Below are 14306 nucleotides of genomic sequence, written 5' to 3' on the forward strand. Positions count from 1 at the left end.
GCAAATTACTTTGCTTAACCTGGACCTGACCAACTGAAGCAACCTCGGATCATAACGCTGCTCCCATAGCTCTTCCAGACTCATCAGACCACATGACCTTTTCCCATTGCTCCAGAGTCCTGTCTTTATTGACTCCTTAGAAAAATAAAGGCTTTTTTTGTCTTTAAACCTCAATATTCCAGTAATTTATGCAATGGTACAAACTGTATTAATGCTGTACACATATAGTGCCATGATCCAGACATAAGAGACATATATGTTCAAGGAATATCTCGGCAAAATAAGAAGTCCAAAAGAAAGTGACATTTTTCATTGGAGCCATTACTGTGTAATATTCAATGTTCTGTGGCTTATTAGGAGATAATGAGGTGACCTTTCATTATGAATTGCTTGATAAATACATATGTGTGTTTGCTTTTTTCATATTTGCAGTTGTGGTCGCTTTACTGCTTGATATACAGTGTGTATATCTTATTAAACTCTTTGGCATCAACTCTACAGACACAATTTTCTCCATCAGTTCACCATCAGTGCAGTTTGCTGCTCTACTGACCTCAGACCAGCGTTCACCAAACTCTTGACAGTGGAAATAAAAATTTGCATCCTCTAATTTTTTCCGCTGCAGTCCTGGGATAATCAGACCTCTATCCTCATGGAAAGAGCATGAATGCCTGATATAATCGATTATTATCATTCGTTCGGACAGTTGCATTTAAACTACCCCAGCGTGCACATTTTACTTAGAAAAGCTGTAAATGTTGTGCAGAATGTTCCACCGCTATGTAAGGATGTGCTTGAAAGTGCTGAGCATTTTATCAGAACCTCTGTCTCCTTTGCTGTCAGGATATCTCCGAGCAAATGTGCCATGTGTCCCTGACAACATATCTAGTGGCAACACGTATCCATTTGTTTAATGCCCACATCTTTCTGGCTTGAAATTTGAATGCTGGAGTTTCCAGTGAAACAAAACCCATTTTTTTTAGTGACAGGTTTTTGTACTCTCTCTTTTTTTTTAGACAGTTTTATAGGAAAAACTAATCATACATGTTTTTATACACGGGACAGTAATTGCTAATCTCATCTGGGAGTCTTATTTTGCATAAAATGTATCACATTTTTCACAATAAGCTGAGGGTGACACCTACATAATGAATAGATTTTTGCACAGTCAGCCAGCTTCAGTAAGATGGTACATTACCAAATGAGGCTTGTGCTTATTGTTAGATTAGAAGTGCTCTATGAAGGAATGTTGTGGCCTCCTTATTTGCAGCTCATTTGGTGCAGTTTTGAACGAACAGGCCTAAGGGCATGCAGTGCTTACGTCTGATGTCATATCTCCTTGGTCCAGCTCTTGTTCTTTTGGAGCTCTGCTGAACCAGTCCTGTTCCTCATACTTACCAGACCCTCAGGCCTCACTTTGATCTCCCTTAACAACCAGGACAGCAGTTCAAGCATCTTGTTATATTTGACTGTTTAATCCATCAAATGTGTTTCTCTCAGCAATGGACTAAAGAACATCTCTATTTAGGCCTTGCCAGAGAATGTAGGACAGATTTGCATGAAATATTACAAGAATAATTGCTTGTTTCTGCAAATTGCCGGTGCCCTTATATTATAAAGCTTAACGCTCATTTTCCACACCTTGGCTTAAATAGCATGACAGCAACTTCCACCCGACACATTTAGCATGGATTTTGATATTGTATTATAGTTTGGCAAGGTTTTTCAGAAGCACTAAGGATTTAGACTCCTGAATCAGCCTTTTAAGTTGTGTCCTCCTGCTAGCATGTCCAATACAATCCACTGTATCAGCCCCCCTGTGGCTAAAATGCCATGGCACTAAGCAAAATGTCTCAACTAATTAGGCGCTTTAGAGCAAAGCTGTAGAAATGCATCATGTGAGTAACTTTTCTGTCTTCTTGTCCTTTCTTTATTTTTAGCCCTCCCAATTTGGTGCTGTCTCTGCTGTACATTTCCATCAGTTTCACATTAAAACAATTATTGTATAGCAGAGTCTGTTTGAAGCCTTCAGTTCTTAAATCATGAAAGTTGAAATTCCTAAAACTTGTGATATGTGATGAGGTAAATAGCTTTCATTGGAGTCACGTTAGCCTGCAATTATCATTTAAAACATGCCTTTTAAAGCTGTACCCAGAATGATCAACAGGCTTTCGTCTCAAATGATATATTAGTCAGCTGTCGAGTTTAATGTTATCAACTGTCTTGCCATGGTGATTTGGTAACAAAATATTTAGTTTTGTTTAAACTTTCACCGGAAAGATGTCATACGAATGTGATTATTGTTACAGTTAAATTCATTTTTATCACATCCTTCTCCGTTCTTTCCCTCATGCCTGGTATAAAATCCCTCTGGGAGCCATACGGTGTTGCAACTAATACAGTTTTTATGCTCTTCAAGGTCTGTTTCAGCTCCTGAGACATTTCACTGGTTTGTGTCCTCAGAGCTGCTGCTCCCAGATGCTCAGCAGATCTGGTCTGTGGTTACACACTCACTGCTTCTTCACGTGCGTTTTTCATATTTTGCAAGAACCTTGAATTGGCTCAGAATGATGTTTTATATCTTTTGGAAGGTGCTCCTTTTTGTTTCAGTAATGTGTTTCGTTGAAAACAAAGCCATCTGGATTCTGTGTGAAGTCCACAGGGGCTGGAGAGGAGGATGTATCCTGTTCAGGAGGATGTATGGACTATCACAAGGATTGTCAGTTCTCCTTTATTTATTTCAGGGTAATACGGACTGACTGGCTCTATTTGAGAGTGTCTTGTGCAAGTCTCTTAGTGTTATTGATGCAAATAACCACATGGAAGGGGTAGGCCTTTTGGCAGGTAAAGCTTTTTTGTGTCTTTGTTTTATTTATTTTTTTAAAATCTTAAATGTAAATCTAACAGCCGATTTGCAGGCAATTTCCCATATTCATTCACTCAAAAAACGTTTAGAAAGGTATTGGAGGTACAGTTCTGAACCCATAATCTTTAGAGCTAATCAGGCTTCAGTACCTTGATTCTTTCTTCAATTTGAGATGTGTTTATAGGTTTCGATAAGTTTAAGACAGAATTACAAAGCAATTACTTTCACTGACAATTATCATTTATTTAATTTACGGATTTGCTGTTTATTCTAAATACCAAAAAGTATTGAACAATGTCCATTACAAGTTTAGTAAGTCTAATAAAGTGTAGTGTTTCAGTTATTGGTTCATTGGTCGAACCTGCTGCAGGTTGAAGTTCTTTCTACTTGCAGAAGTCTCTCTCAGCTGGCATTTAAACCAAAATCAATTATTTCTACCCTGTTACAGTACAGCACCTGAGTTTGCAGCTTTCACTGTAAGTCAAATGCCATTTTAATTTAGGGCTGACACAAAGCTTGCTAAGGCTGGTTTACGTGTAATGCAGCTGCTTGTTACTTTAATGTTGAGGCTTGTAACTCAGGCTTCACACTCTTCTTAGATTTTCATGCCTCTATGCTGGTGACAGCCGTGTCCAGAGGTATTATATTTTCGAGTTGTCTGTTGGTTCGTCCCACTCCAGTGAATGTGAGACCCAGAGACACCTTGAGGGAATTTCTACAGATGTTTTGCTTCAAATATTAACTCTGCAGGGTTAAGGTCAGGTTAGAATAGTTAACACGTGTAGGGAAATGGCTAAAAAAGGGAACACACGAGCCAGGTGAGCTTGCATACTTTCTTACACTGAGAGATCTCAGAGGACCTTCTTCTTGCATGACTGTGATCCTTCAGCTCCTTCCCGCCTTTGCATAGTAGTTTGATAAACACGACACCGTGAGATGGATTCCCCAGCCGACCTATCTCTGAAGTAATGGGAATCTAGAGCGTAACAAATGGTGGTGCCAGTGCAGGGCTGGCTCCGTTGGATGTGCAGGTGGTCTTCCATTCCCTTTGCTCCCCACTGCTCCCCCAAAGTGGCCATAGAGACTCGAGCAAGATTATTTTGGAGTTCAGGTTACAGACCAGCTCTTTCGCTACCCATTAGTCACACTCCAATTTCTGTAATAGGAATTTTCTTTACCTTTCTCTCACATTTTGTAAACATATACAGAGCTTCTCCTCTTCAGACTTGAAAGGTCACTTTTTTTTTGCGATTTCTTGTCTGTTCTGATTACTTTGATCTTAAACAGGGTGCTGTGGCCGTGGAAGGCTGATGCCAGTTAGCCTTTTCTGCTGCAAATTTTAGCCAGGTCTCCAGTTGACATAAATTATGAATAAAGGTTTGCTGTAAAGTTAACAGGAAATGTTCAATTTAGATCTCCAGGAATTCAAAGGATTTCCCCCTGGACGGATTCTTTGTTTTCTTCCAAACCCTGGCCCTCACTGAGCCAATAATGTGTATTGATTGGATTTTACTGCTGTGTTTGCAAATGGAAGCCTTTGTGTTATTGAATCCAGAAAGAAAAAACAAAAAAAAACACTAGGAGCAGTTTTTTACATTCACTTAGCCATGAGATAATATTGTAGACACAAATTTAAGCTGTGATCACCCATGACCCAACTTGCTGAGAAATGGAAATAAAACATTTGATTAACACCCAGGATTGGTTTAAAGGTAATATTATTTTTGAGAAAGTTGAACTCTTGTCTGCTTTGATAGTTAAGACTTGATATGTCTGGCCACTTTTCTGCTGCAACTTTCATTAGATTTTACATCAATTTTGTCATATTTAACCCCAGGGACTGTCTTTACTTCCCCATTTGAGCTATTTGGTTACTCCACAGGTGCTGATTTTAAATAGCTAATTTAGTTTATGGTATTTGACATGTAGACTAATTTGTCTCGAAACCTAAGGGAAAAAGAGTTGGTTTTATTCAGCTCTGAGCATATTCTGCTGCATAGTAACTTGTCCGCCCACAAGTATTTGCCATCTGGTGAGACGATTTCAAGGCCTTTTCACTGGAAAATTTGGCATAGGGGTTTGAAAATACTTATTTTCCCTGGAAAGAAAAATATTACCAAGGCAATGTACAGGTTGGACACAAGTATGTATATATACCTATAAAGTATGATTCAATCTTTAACAATCTGTACCCTATCTTGTGGCAAAGCATTGCTCTTCCAGTTGAGCATGCAAGCGGTAACCCAGCATAAATATGCATTTAATTTGATTATTCAATAGCACTGATCACACTGTCTTGGGAAGTTAGACCCAAACATATACATTAGTTTATTCTGTAATCCTGTGTGATCTTTTTAGGCAATTAGTCTTTTGTTAAGAAATACTAGGAAAGAAAATCATCAATTATATTCTAAAAACATGAAGTGTAAAGGGAAGTTGCATGTGTTTAGACTGTTACGGACAGCACTTTTCACCCTGTCGAGTCTTCATGGGTGGGTGTTTTAACCGCACTCTTTGTGTTGCAGTGATTGTTAAGAGCGTCTTTAGGATGCAGATCTTGCTATAGATCAATACACAAAGTTTGCATTTAAAAGTCAAATGTGCAGCATCAACGTGGTCAGGTGTTTTCTGCTCTGCCACATTAAAACGCAAAGGTCACATTGAAAAGACAAGTGTAACCAGGCCCATTGTCACACTGTGACAAAGAGGCAGCATTTGTGCACCATAGTACTCCTCTTAATGTCGTCAGAGATATAACCGCTGTGGCAAAACTCATTAAAGAGATCAAAAGTGATCTGAACATTTTCCTAGCGGGGAGCCGTTTTATAAGCGTACACCGGGAAAAATGCATCAGGAGATGGTGGGGGAAATTGCATCACGGTTCACTACCACCTCAGTTTGGGGTTGTCCGATGGGATCAGCTGCATGGCTCAAAGCTGAGAGATCAAATTGTGGAACAAGCTGCAGCTCTACCTTTTTCAGCAGTCTAACTTTAAGCCACGCTGCACCTCTTAAAGTCTCATTTGTGACCATGATGGCATGCTGTGTTTACTGGGTAGCAATATGTTCTGCGTGACCTACAGTATGGCTTTGACCTCTGCCTGAAATATTTGATTTCAGCCTGGGAAGGTGGGCTTGGACATGGGTGCTTCAGTGTGACCAACATGGTGGTCCACTCAGTGCCCTGCTGGTGCGTCAGACTGTGGGGAGCCTTAATGGAATTTAGTACCTCTAGGAATGCAGATCCATTTGCCACGCCTAGTGTGTACACTCTGATGTGAAGCCCTGTAATGAAAGAATATGGATTTAGAATCTTTAACTTGTATTTAGGGAAACCTAAAAGATACTGCAGTTTGTGAGTCACTGTAACTCCCTTCGTGACAGGCAGTCGTTTAGCATATAAGAGCCGATCGAGGCTTGCGATAAATTCACTGACAGGACTGGGAGACTGGTTATGGAGTAAAGTAAAACACTGACAACGATTCCTTCTGTTCTTAGAGAGATCAACTAACCCTTCGTTTCTTCAGAGTCGAATATTAGCATATGGATATGCTCATAAGATTTGTTTGGAAAAGAAAGTCTTTATCTGGTGGGGTTGTACCCTAAGGGATGTGCTTGAATTTCCCAAATCTTCAGGCACGAGTGTCTCTAAGGTATACCCTTGATTTATTTATTAGTTATTCATTTGTTCCTACCACAACCCTGCACTTTAGCAATTGAATGTTTAAAAAAGTCCCCCATCAAAAGGGCAGAAGAAAAAAAAAATCTTAGGACATTCGGGAAGAAAAAACAGCGTTCTCTCCCTGGAGCACTTAAGCTCAGATCTTTTATCATTATTAGCTTGCTCCTTTACACACAGAATCATATTTTATAACGATGAAGACCAATGCCTTGAGCTCGGCTCGCCTGATGCGCCATGCACCAGAAATCCCAGAGATAAGTAGTTGAAGGTGTACCTCTGCGAAGGCTAAATGAAGTCGAATGGGAACAACTGGAAATGACTGGCTTTCTTCTCCATTAGCACGCAAATTAATCCACTCATTTATTCTCTATAAATTTATGAGGCACTGATGCTATAATAAGAAGTTTTATGTTGAATATTTAATTCCCTTAATTATTTTGGCAAAGCTTTCTAGTCAGTCGAAGTCCATTTGTTACTCCTTGCGATGAATGGTTAATGAGGACAAAAGCATGAATATTCCCTGTAAGCTGTGATATAGGCTTAGATCACTGTTAAGCTTTGGTCACGTATTTGGTCTTGACAGAATGTAATTAAACATTTAATATATAGCATAATGGAATACTAGTATATGAGCGCAACTGCAATAAGAAATCCCTTTGAAAATGATTTTTTTCCCCCTTTTTTTATTTCTATTCCAACTAGTAGTTGGAATCTTAGATTCTAACTACTAATTTCAATTCAAAACACCAACATGTATTTTCTTTCTTTGAGCTATAGAGTGATGTTGTTGCCATTGTTTTGGTCAACAGAGGGTCCTTATCTTCCACTGTCAGTCAAGTCATTGTTGAGGAGCGGGACCCTGCAAATGCAAAATGGCACAAGTGATGGATTACTCTTTCATTTGACAGGCTTTTCATCTGTTGAAAGGGACTGTGTGTGTGTGGTGGTGGTGGTGGTGAGGGGGTGCTCATGCATGCTATGTATGTGTTTGGACGAATTGGAGATTTTTTATTTATGTGTGTATATTCCCACTGGTATAAAGAAGAAGACAGCTGGTGTGGATTTAGCAAAAAATACCTCACATCTCACAATCTGCTGCTTATGTTTCAACTTTAAATAGAGAAGTTCGCTATATGCTGTATATGTGTGTGTGTGTGTGTGGGGGGGGGGGGGGGGGGGGTGCAGTGCGCATTAGTCTGATCATCTCATGCTTCCTTGGAATATTTTTTTATATCTCCCACGACACTTTAAGTATCTGTTAAACTATTTACCATTTACATATTTCAAAGCCGTGAGCAATCAGGCCAATATTTCTTGTCCATGGTCCAGGTTAGCTGTGAATTTTCAGAGGTAGGGGAGGTTTTCTTCCCTCTTTTCCTGTTGCACCAGCAAAAGAATGCACTCTTTTGCAAACCAAACTTGAAATTTCCCTTTGAACACTCTTAACAATGTTGAAGTTGATATGAGACTTTTGAATTTTTGAAATAACTGAAGGCTTTATTTAGCACCTGTAGTCAGAAATGGCAGAGAAGAATGAAAACGACACAGAATCATCTGCTGCATCGAATACATGTCGACATGAATATTCGTGACCTTGTGAGAGAAGGCCACGTTTCACTTTAGCCATTGTGGCCGACTATTTTTTGAGTTCCACTGTTAAACCCTTCCTTCTGTTTGAGGCAGAAATGTATTGAGGAGAAGCATCTGGAGGCCTGTCCTGTCGGAGACAAAGTGTAGCCTCCTTCGTTTAGGAGAGGCTGCTCTGTGGAGCTTTTATTAGAAACCTCTCACAGAAAGCTTTTCCGATTCGTCAAAGTCTCCTCAGTAAATGGCATCCTTGCTCCATCAGAGCGACTGTGAAAACTAATCTGTCATAGATCACATACTTGTGCGTACGGTTTATAGTTGTTTCAATGTTTTTTAAGGTAGCACCTCTGTTTTTGTTGTATCTCGTTAGGAACGTCTTCTGTTTTTTTTTTTTCTGTTGTAGCTTTCTCTATTCTATGATGGTCACAAGCTTCATTTAACACAAGATTGTAGTTTGTAGCAGGTAAACTCAAACATTCACTATGACTTAGAAACATTTAGGAGCAAATACTTAAAAGAGGCAGTGACATCAGTTTTTCACTGCCAATTGCCTCACAAAGGACGAGGCATTGTAGAAACAGCTTGTGGATCTGTTGACTCCAGCCTGTGAAATGTAACACTGCTGAACAGCTGGTCCCAGGATTACTCTTTCTCCACGCTGACTTTTTCTGTGTTGAAGAAGGAAGCAAGAAGCTTTTGCCATCACTCTCATTTTACCTGCACAGAAGTTGAGACATCATAAGATATCCTGGCCTTGTAACCTTTTAACACACCTGAAGAAAGTCTTACAAATGGATTTGTGTGCGTGGGTGTGTTTGTGTGTGTGTGTGTGTGTGCGAATGCCAGTGCTGAGATATCTTTATGAGAAATGCGCCTGACTGTAATCTCAATGGAGTGTTCATTGATCAAGAAGACAAATAGTTGTCTGGAACTTAAACTAGTGGGAGTCGTACACCGTTAAGGAAAGCAGTATAAGGAAGTAGAAGACATTTAAGGTCACTTGCTGAAGGAGATTTAAATGCACGTGGTGGGCGTCCATATCATTGACTGTCATCTTTATTTACAATTTACAGAGATGTATTGAGTTCCTTGACCGTACTATAAAACTTTGAGAATTTCTTTGTAAATAAGTAAGTAAGGAAGCTTTATTTGTACAGCGCCCTTCACAGACCAGGGTCACAGAGCGCTTTACAGCAGAACAACAAAACAGGAAATACATACAATTTTAAAAAGGCCAAGACAACTTAGTAACAATCATATCAGCCCAAAAAACAACTAAACAAACCCTAAACAAATAAATAGGTCTTAAGTTGTCCTTTAAAGGAGTCTTTGGTGCTAAAGCAGCCACTAAAGCTCCCCAAAAGCACTTTGCAAAAATTAAGCGTGCAAGATGAAGCAATATAAATGATGTAATGTTAGTTGGGCTCGATGCTGGCGCTCACAAACATTACCACCTCAAAGGGACTTCTCTGAGCCACCTGCTACTTTGCTTTCCCATCCACCCCCGTAGCCCGTCACTGAGTGCAGAATGGGAAGAAGACTGTCACCAGTGAGGTTTAGGGTGCACAGGGTGCCCCCACCGCTCGAGGGCAGACAGAGGGCACGCTGCTGTAAAGTGCTTCAATGTTGCTTCATTTCCCCATTTTAATTGGGCTATCTAAATGCATCCTCGGTTTGTCAATACCCGCCGGGGCCCCAGATAAAAATGATTTGTCTCATGCATTCGGTGGCATGCACCACGGTTCCCCTTCGAGAGCGTGCCCTGTCATTTGTCAGCAGCACAGTGTAATGGAGAGTGCTCATTGTTTTTGATTTTCAACAAGAACAAGCAATAGAGCATCCCTTCCTCTATCACTTCTACTTCTCTTGTCTGAGCCTTTTTTTTTGTTCACTCAATCTGCCTGTGACTAACAGGTTGGTGGAGGCATGCAGGCACAGCCACCTCCTCTATGAACACTTGTTGAGAGTGTTGAAGCACAGGGACTTAAAATTCACATACTCCACATACGTGGCCACATACAGTATCTTTACAGGCACGTACACATGCCAGCTCCCACCAGGGTCAGCACCATTAAAACACAATCTTATCTGTGTTTTTATGTGCTCTTTTTTCCACTGTCCTTGTATTTTTTTACACCTCCTGTCTCTTTGTATAATCTCCTTCTCTCTCAGTGCTGGAGCCAGAGTTATCTGTAGACGATCCTGTAAAAAAAGGTCAGGCCCAGAAGTGTCCTTGGCTACTGTTGAGCAAATGCACAAATGTTAAAAAAAACAAACATTTTTATGTGGCAAAGGATACAGTTTTGCTTTGTTGATAACTGTTTAGTTCTTAGCCAGAAACTCTGCAAATGCTGCACATTTTAATCTCCGAATGAATTAATCATAGTTTGGTGGCTTGCATCGAGACAATTACATACAATTAGATATAATTGAATATTTATTATGCGTCCTGCATGGCCTAAGCTGTCCCTGTAACTCATCCCACCTTGAATCACAGGGTGAGGTTAAATGTTATATTGACAACGTGCAAATAAGCTAAACCCATGTTTGCATGTTACAGTATGGTCCTTGTATGTTTTAAGTCCCACCAACTGCAATGTGGAAGTAAATTAGCTTCCAAACCAACCGTCAGTACACTGCGAATTGCCCGGGAATGCAAAACTAACAGGTGTTGCCCAGCTGTGCTTCTGGACATGATGACATAGTGTTGGTCTAAAGAGCCCATCACACTGACTTTCACAGCACAGTGTTTATGACACAGGTCAGCATTTTCTCTGGCATGCAGCCAGTATTGGGTTTGACAATGTCCCCCCTGTGAATGAGGAAGAAGTGCACTATTTGGATTCCTTTTATTTTCTTTTTAACTGTATTATTTTTGATGATACATCAGATGTATTGATATGGTTTTGGACAACTGTGGACTGCAGTGCTCCGAAATGCAGCAAATACAGCATTATTGTCGAAAGCGATGATCATTCATTCAGTCCGTGCTCTGCTGAACCAACAGCAGGAAACTTATTTTCTTACCCCGAAGCTTAACCTTGTTAAATGTTTTTGCAGACTTGGCTCAGACAGTTATATTGATAAAGCCCAGGGCCGATGCGATTCAGTCCATCCTACAGCAGGCAGCACAGTCGTCAACCTGCTGAGTTTCTGAGGTTGGAATCATGTTCTTTAACCCTGGGGCCACACAACAACCCCTGCACATCCCCACAGAAGAAAGCCAAAAGGCAAAATTAAAACTAAACTCCAAACTGTTAAGTTGGTGTTGTATACAAGCCACTTTAAATCAATGAAAAGCTGGCTGCTTCAGATTTAAGAGGATGTCAACTTTCCAATGAAATGAGTGGGGGATGGGTGGTTGTTACAATGTTATAAATTCTCAGACTTGGTAGGGGTGGCGGTGGGGGTGGGGTTGGTTGGGGGTGGTGTGGGGGGGTTCCACCACCATTGAAGATCATGGGGGGGTGGGGCAGGAAAAAAAGAAATCCTAAAACGGCTACAAAAACCTCACTTTAGGCTTTAAACAGTTTTAAACTCGTTACTGCTCAAGATCCATCTGTGTTTGAAGTTTCACATTGCACTGAAATGGCATCGCACTCTGGATGAAACACATTTCATCTTCCACTCTGCTGTTTGGACCACCAGCCAATAATCTTTACTTCCATCTTTTACTATGGTGCGGTTAGTTCAGCGATTTCATTTCAGATTCACAGGACATTTGATTTGGCACAAACAGTTTACACCCACAAATACACTTCTTTCCCTCTCCTTGAGAGTGTGTGGGTGTAGTCTTTATTCTCCAGAAGGTCCCTTCAAACTCTCATGAGTTAGTAATGAAATGAGAGGTCCAGATTAGCTTTTCTCCTTTCTGCAGATAGCTGTGCAGTAGATTTTAAGAGGTCTCTGTCAGTGGTGCATGCTCTATAACCCATTTTCTTCTAAGATTTGTTTGCATCAAATACAGCTGGAATATATTTGTGTTTTAGGCTGTTGAAAGTGAGTGACTTTTTAATCAGATGACCCACATCATATTTGTTCTGAACTAAAAAGACGGCTTAAGACAAAACAGTTCTTTCTCTCTTCTTGTTGAAAAGTTTGTTGTGTTCACAGCTCTGCAGCCTGCAGTAAAAGCAGACTGTCTCCCATTGTTAACAACAAAGAGAAATGTAGAACACGGTGCAATTTGCCATCTCCCTCTGCAGAGTTTAAGCCGGTAACAGATCCAACAGCTCTGCTCTTAGTGGAAACCTTTAAGAGTGCCTTTTAGAATCTTATTTTAAATTCCTTTTATTATGTTAATGTATTTCAACTACTACCCAATTCAGGTAAACATGATTTCTTTTTTGAATTAGAGTTTATTTGCTCTATCAGACGATAGGGGCTTGTATGCTTGTATTGTTATGGTAATGCTTTGTCATGTATCACTTCACCTAAATAAAAAAAAAAATAAAAAGTCTCTGTTGAGTTGGGTTGCAGTGTCAGCATTGTCACTGATACATAAAAAACATCATTATGTTGAGTGCAAAACATGGTTGAAGCATTGCTGGAAGTTACAGTCCACACAGTATTATGGGGATAAATGAGTAAAACTCTCCCCAAGGTCCCAAAGACTCTGTGATCTATTAAGGCGCAGTCGTCTCGGATGGTGAATCTCAGGGCGCCAGGGAATGTTTTGGGTGGAAGAGAATTGTTGTGCTGACATCTTCTCTCGGTGCAATCCCCTGTCCTTGTAGGACGGAAGAGAAAAACGGCACCAGAGGCTGACTTGGCTGTTCCTCTGAGCTCCGTCATAAATCCGACTGAACATTTCTGAACATCTGTTGTGGATGATTAGCTCCGTGGCTAGCAGAGTTTGACCAGAGGGAATGAGAAACAGAGTGTTTGCGAATTTTGTGTGTGTGTACTCGACGCCTTGCAGATTTAAGAATGAGGATTTTGCATATTTATCCCCCCACACAATTACTTTTTTTTTTAAAGATAGAGAAAGGAAGCCAAATTATTTTTGAACCAGTTTTATTATCCTCAAAACATGTTGCTGGACATATATTATCACAGCCCCCTGGGAATGTTTGTATATTTCAAGGTCATGCTTTGTTAGCCCCTTAAGTTTCAGCAATAATGGTACAACTAAAAGAAGTTGAAACGCACGCATGAATAGAACCTAAAACAGCAGTGGGGAGAAAATCCAGTTTATGATTAACCTGCATGAACCTACATTAGGTCACAGACTCTCCCTGGAAGGCGGTCAGTAGATAAGACACAAAAGAGTCTCTAAGGTGCACATAACATCACGTGCGCCTCAGTTTTTTTATTTCTACAGGTGAAACAAAACACTCGCCTCTCATTGGTCAAAACCTAAATGGAAAACCTGCAACCTCCTCCCTCAAACTGAAATTTGACACCAGTGACATCACAGGGTGGGCTTGGCTTGTCGCGGACAGTCCCTGAACACCAGCTCAGTGTGTAAGCATGCTTTGCCTCTGAAGGATCTCTCCCCACGCCGCACTGCTCTATAGCCACAGCTGGAAACCTACGCCGTAGAGCCAAGACAGTTCCGCTGGTTTAATGAAACGCTGTGAATGGAATAACTGAGGAGGGACTGGGGACTATTTACTCTCTCGCAGGTTTTCATAAGACATCACTCAGGGATAATCTTTTGTGGATACTGTTGGATTTCCTTCTGTAGGATTTGGATGCTCTCTCTTTCTGGAATAAGTGCCTTACAATGAGAAAGGAATGAAAAGGATTTCTTTCTAAGTGGACATACTTAACATGCATGGGTAAGTTTGAATTTTAGCCCTTCAGAGTTTTTAGAACGTGTCAAGCAGATAGAAGTTGTTGCTTCTTGAAACAAGTGAGGCACAGGTGCAGTTTTTGAAAGTAACTGACTTCTCTGAGGCGGTCTGAACTTAATCCCCCACATAACCAGAAACCTGTATGTGTTGTTGTTTTTTTTATCTCTCAACACAACTGGCCTTTCATAATAAAAGTAACAAAATAAGTTGATGTGTTCCAGTTGAGTGATCAGGTATTTTCTTACTACTCTTTTGTCCCCTTTACTTTTGTCCTTGCTCACTCTTGCTTGTGAAGCCAAAACAATAGTTTAACCTCGTCTTGGCTTAGCTCTATTGGCTGTCTCTCTGGCAAATTGCCCTGTCTGGTGCAAGC

The 14306-nt window shown here is 40.5% G+C and overlaps 1 protein-coding gene across 11 annotated transcripts in view; it reads left to right on the forward strand.

The window, feature by feature from the left end:
• LOC140268457 (receptor-type tyrosine-protein phosphatase F) overlaps positions 1-14306 on the forward strand; it is a 169753-nt gene that overhangs the window by 27007 nt on the left and 128440 nt on the right. For 10 of the 11 annotated variants that reach the window (XM_072363322.1, XM_072363326.1, XM_072363324.1 and 7 more), the window contains exon 1: positions 13596-13918. The exons of the other annotated variant lie outside the window; for it this stretch is intronic. The gene's annotated coding sequence lies outside the window, so the exon portion shown is untranslated. Of the gene's footprint in view, positions 1-13595; positions 13919-14306 lie in introns of those variants that run through there. 11 annotated transcript variants of the gene reach the window in all.

The sequence above is a fragment of the Leuresthes tenuis genome, unplaced genomic scaffold (genome assembly GCF_036924035.1).
Source record: "Leuresthes tenuis unplaced genomic scaffold, fLeuTen1.0.hap1 SCAF_14, whole genome shotgun sequence".
NCBI lineage: Eukaryota > Metazoa > Chordata > Actinopteri > Atheriniformes > Atherinopsidae > Leuresthes > Leuresthes tenuis.